Genomic DNA, 5,587 nt, shown 5'->3' on the forward strand with positions numbered 1-5,587 from the left:
TTTGAAAATTAGGGCTAAATAACGTGTCCCTCATGATCTCATCTTATTGGCTTTCGACAAAGACTCCCTATTGGCCATCGCCAAAGAGTGACGCGACACCTAGCAGTAGTTGTGGTAACTGCTTTAACGAAGTAATTTATCTATTCTAGGAAGGCGAAGGAGTGCATTTCGTTAGGCTTAAGATATTACAGGATCATATTCGTAAAACATGGCGCCTAGCAAAAAGTTTTGTTAAGTCCCACAATGTAATTCTAGATTAAAAGTAAATATCCCAGGGTTAAGTATACATAGCTTCCCAAAAGAAATCAAGTGCCGTAAAGAATGGCAAGGCGTTCTAAAAATTGGAACAGATATTTCAAATCACATGGTTGTATGCAGTTTACATTTCAAGAAGACTAATTACTTTTTTCCTAGTAAGTTCGTTTTTTTTTTGAGTTTTAAAAATTTAAGACCACGATTTAATGTACTTGTTACTTCAGATATGCCGACAGGGAAAAGAAAACTAAAGCTTGGAACTTGCCCTTCACAATGTTTGCCTATATTGATCCACGGGAAAATTATTTTTGAAGATACCACAAAGAAAGTTAATGGAAGAAGGAAAGGGTTGATCAAATTATTTTACGCTATTGTGGAATCTATGACAATGTTAATAAATTTTAAAGCTCAGATCCCTTTCTCTTCTCGTTTTAATGAAAATTAAACTAAACTCGACATACGGGGTTCTTTCTACTATGTTTAATATGTCTGATACCAGTTGCCTCAGATACTTTAAACAAACAGTGTTTATTGTTGCGGGTGTTTTTAAATGCGCAATCAAATGGCCCTCAAAGGAAGAAATCATTAATAGCATGCCCCAATGTTTTAAAGGAAAATTCCAGGGTGTAATTTTTATAGTTTAAATCGGTTCGTAATGGCTTAAAACCTCCCAAATGACGTTTAAATATTTTTTCTTTACCCGATTAATTAAATTACATTAAATTAATGAATTTGAATAGGCGCCACCATTAGCTAAGAAATCGTCATGATGACGAAAAGGGCTAAGCCTTCTAATTGGCCTTCTATCTCAACCAGTGAGAGCCTTACGCGAAGCGTCGTCTGCTAGAAGTTCGGCAACTATATAATTTCGGTGTTCGTCAGTGGCTCTCAGCCGTTTATGTGAAAATGCCGACTTGTATTATTAAAGACTGTAAACATAACAGCGGCGTTGCAAAATTAAGCTTTTTTGTTATACCTGATTTGATACAATATCCCAATCTTACCAAAAATTGGTTGGAAAATGCGAAAGCGTCCGTGATTGAAAAGTTCGAGATTGGTTTTGCCCTAGTAGCTAAAGGAACATTGACAAATCTTAATCGGAGCGATGATTCGATTTTCCCTCCAAACAAGAATTTCAGAGTGTGTGAGACCCACTTTACGCAAGATTGTTTTGAGACTGGCCTTAAATCGTCAGTTCTGTACAAGGGTAAGGGAAAACATCTGAAGAAAGAATCATTCCATACTATATTTGGTAACACCATAGAGAATACAACTAACACGGGCCAGAATTTAGCCATTGCATCTATGGACACTGAAGATTTGCTACCTAAGTCGTTTTCTATTGGAGTTCAAACTGAATCTGGATGTGTGAATCTTAAACAAATGGTTGATGTTGGAGTTGATACATGCACCGAGTCGGACATAGTAGCCGAGTACAACCAATTACTTAGTTCTCAATTGATTGTTGTTAATAAAGATCACCCTTACGCAAGTAATAGCCAGACAAGAATGAATATGGTTACTGAATATTCATGGAGCACTCCAAAGAAGCAACATATGAGGCCAATCTTTAAGTCAAGTCCAATAATTGCCGAAACTTTCAAATCTCCAGGGATGGATAGTGATACTTCGGATGCATATAGTGATGAAAAAGGAAACACCTCAATGTATGAGCCAAGTTGTGAAGAAAATTCACAGGATACTACGTTAGACGAAAGCGTATGCGAAAACCCTCTCCCTGAAAGGGAATGTTAAGCGCCCGGATTCCTAAAAAGATGAACCCGTAGTAAACCCTAAAATTAATGTTATGTATCAGATGGTTTCACGTCCTGCCAGAGATGTACCAATAGTTTCATATTACCTTAAGAGTAATTCATGACTAGGTAAAATTATGGGCCCTCGAGAAAGTTTAAAGTTTACGTTGGTTCAATGTTCATTTCGGAGTTGTCTTGGCAATAGCTGTGAAAAGGGAGCGGAGGGAGGGTTGTTGGGCCAGTGTTATACGGAAGAAAAAGCTATATAGGATAAAAATGTTACTTTTTTTACGAAAGATTATCGTTCGCCTCGAAATTAAAACGTAATTTTTTTTTCAAGTTTTGTAGTACATCATCTAAATCTGAGTGTACTTTGGATTCACAGTTCTGGGTGTGAAGCGTGTATCCATTTATTTTGAATCTTTTGCAGGTACATAGTGTTCTTTGTGAACCACTCTTGGATAGCTTTGTGATTCCAAAGTGTTTTGTGAGAATCACTCTATTGGATATCTTTGTGATTCCAAAGTGTTCTGTGTGAACCACTTAATTGGATATCTTTGTGATTCCAAAGTGTTCTGTGTGAATCACTTTCTTGGATATCTTTGTGATTCCAAAGTGTTCTGTGTTAATCACTTTATTGGATATCTTTGTGATTCCGAAGTGTTCTGTGTGAACCACTTAATTGGATCATTACGATACCAAAGTCTCTTGTGTGAACTATTTAATTGGTTTCAATATTTAAAATGGTTTCTCGAGAAAGAGCTAAGAGACAAAAAAACCTGGAAGGTTGGTTAAAACAGAGTAAAGCTTTGAAAAAAAGCAAGCTAAACAACTTGTGGATATGAAATACTATTTGAAAAGCAAGGAGCATTATCAGAAAAGAAATTCAAAAAGGTATGCAACCCACAAATCTCCGATTGAGAGAGCAAGGAAAAATAAGAGATCTATGCCACCAGGTGGAGCCACTAGTGGTTTTACAAAAAACAAAAAGACTAGTAAGAAACATTTTCCAGTGGGTAAAAAAGGTTTCGCGACAAAAATCTAAATAAAGGAATTTTTAAGACGAGAAACAAGAAATTCATAGCTGAAAGTTTCAAACGATTTTTAGTGACAAGGCTCACTGAAAGATTGTCTGCGACAAAATCTTTGGACAGCTTGACTAAAGAGGAGAATTCAAAGTTACTCTCTCGAAACCTAAAATGCCAATTGTTAGCGGGTAGAATTTTGCATTTGAAAAGGCAATTATATTCGGCATACAATTACCATCTTACAAGGACTGTTAGTGAATTTAAAGATATTGCCGAGAAAGTCCAAGAAATTGGGTCTGTTAATGAAGACAATTTAACGGATGTTGTGGGTGGTAAAAGACTTCACAGTAGTCTCAAAGAGCCTATTTCCATGAAACCACCTATTACCCAATTGGAAATAATGGAAAAATATTGAAAAATGACCACGAATTACGCTATGCCAAAGTTATCCAATTGGATGCTGATGGTCATGTACGTAAAGTGCTGAGAGACCGCGTTATCAATGGCAATAAAGAATTGTTCGTTGACGAAACGGGCAATTTCGTTGACATTAAAAATAACAACAAACCTGATGATGTTGAGAGAGTCTTTCAAGTAAATAATTCGGGAGTGGTTACGAATCTTTTCAACATTGTTGAAACTGAGGAGAAGAATCCGAAGAGAAATTTCGTGATCAATGAAAGTGGTCTTATTGAAACTAAACCCAAATCCGTTTACTGGGAGTGCAGTGATATTTGTAATGTTCGAGTTAGAGCCATTGCGAAAGTGCTAACTTTCATAAACACGGTTGCAAATGCGAATGAAAAATCAGTGACTAAAATTTTTGAGTCGGGTTTGGACCTTTGCGATTTTAGAAATAAATTTTGCTCTAAATCCAACGTGTCTATAACACCAGATGGTGCTGAGATCGTGGTGAGAATAGTTCCTTTCCTGGGACACACGGCTTATTGCGCTGATAGTGAAGATTGCCAAAGCTATTTACGTTCTTTTGCTGAACTGGCTCCTCATTATTCGGTAATTGGAACTATTTTGAATAATATTTATCACGTGAAGGCGTTGCTTAACGCGTTAACAAAGATTTCGAATGAAATTGAAAGTGGTGATTACGATTCTCTCACCAAAATCATGGGGGAATTGAGAAAAATCCTTGCCTCACGAGGAAAAAATTTAAATAACGAGCAAAACAACGCGTCCACAGGGAGCGAAAACGCTCCAAGACCGAGTCTCGATGAAAGCGAAATCTTGAATCTTTACGAAACTCAATTCGTTCGAGCGGCGCTAAATAATATAGAATTTCACGACACTCCCTGTGACTGCTGCTTAAGATTGTACAAAAAATCGGATTTGAGATCAATAACGAGGCCTATCTGATTTTAAGAACTGGCTGGATAATAAACAATTCAGAAACAAGAGAGGCAGACAAGCTTCTATGTCGTTACTGCTCTACGGATTTACGAAAGGGAAAAGTTCCCATCAGATGCTTCCTGAACAACTTGTTGGTTGACAATCCTCCGACAGATGTCACTGATTTAAACATGTTTGAGAAAGTTTTAATTCAGCTTGTGAAGCCCTTCCACACTGTGGTGCGGTTAGGTACTAAAACCAATTCCAACATGCAGTTCGGTACGGTTAAAACTTTAAAGGGAAGACTAATTTATCTTCCAATACCAGTGGAGAAAAATTTGAAGATGATTCCCAAGACATTGCCCAAAAATCACGAATTGCATATCCTAGTGAATGGCGTTCCCACTGCGGACAAAAAGGTTTGGCAACAGGTTGTTTGCCTCCAAAAAGTGTTGAAAGCGTTCACTGTGCTGAAAAAAATTAATCCTTTGTATAAGGACATTGATATTTCGGCAATGAGCGAGGAATATATTTGTGGAACGCAAGTTATTGATGGAAATGAAAATTCATTGACTCCCCATGAATTACTGAGCGTAACAGATCCACTTGCGTTGCTTAACGATGGATCTGATGCGGTGACACGCGCTTCCGCTGCGGTTCCAACAGAAGGACCAGCGAATAGTCCTCACGACGGTGAAGGTGACCAAAACGCTTCTAACATGCAGGAGCAGGATGAAAATCAGTCTAGCCTTGCACCAGGCAACGTCTACAAAATTTTAACACAGCCCGAGGCTTTGTTGCGAAAACTTTCTAAGGGAGAAGCCAATGATCTGTACGATCACTACTCTATTCATCCGGTGAACGTCCAACCATCGAAGGATTTATTGGCCGCTTACCAAATGAAGCGCGTCGAAGCAGCGCCGATTAATACTTGGGACAAAAACTTGGAGTACTTGAGCTTCGTTCATTTGTTCCCCAAGGGTCGCTACGGCAAGCACGATGATAGACCATTTGGGAAATTAACTGAAACGGAGTATCGTTTATCTCGTCTTTTGAACAAAAGTCCAAATTTTAGACGAGATTACGCCAATATGTTTCATTCTTATCAAGAATGCGAAATGAAGGCGATCTCTAGCAGTTTGAACTACGTTCTTCGTGTTAAAAAACCCATGGCAATTGGGGTTGAAAACTTGCTCAGTCGCGTTG

The sequence above is a fragment of the Phalangium opilio genome, unplaced genomic scaffold (assembly GCF_054372755.1).
Source record: "Phalangium opilio isolate 3A_F unplaced genomic scaffold, DU_Popi_V2 ptg000086l_1, whole genome shotgun sequence".
In the NCBI taxonomy this organism is placed as follows: Eukaryota; Metazoa; Arthropoda; class Arachnida; order Opiliones; family Phalangiidae; genus Phalangium; species Phalangium opilio.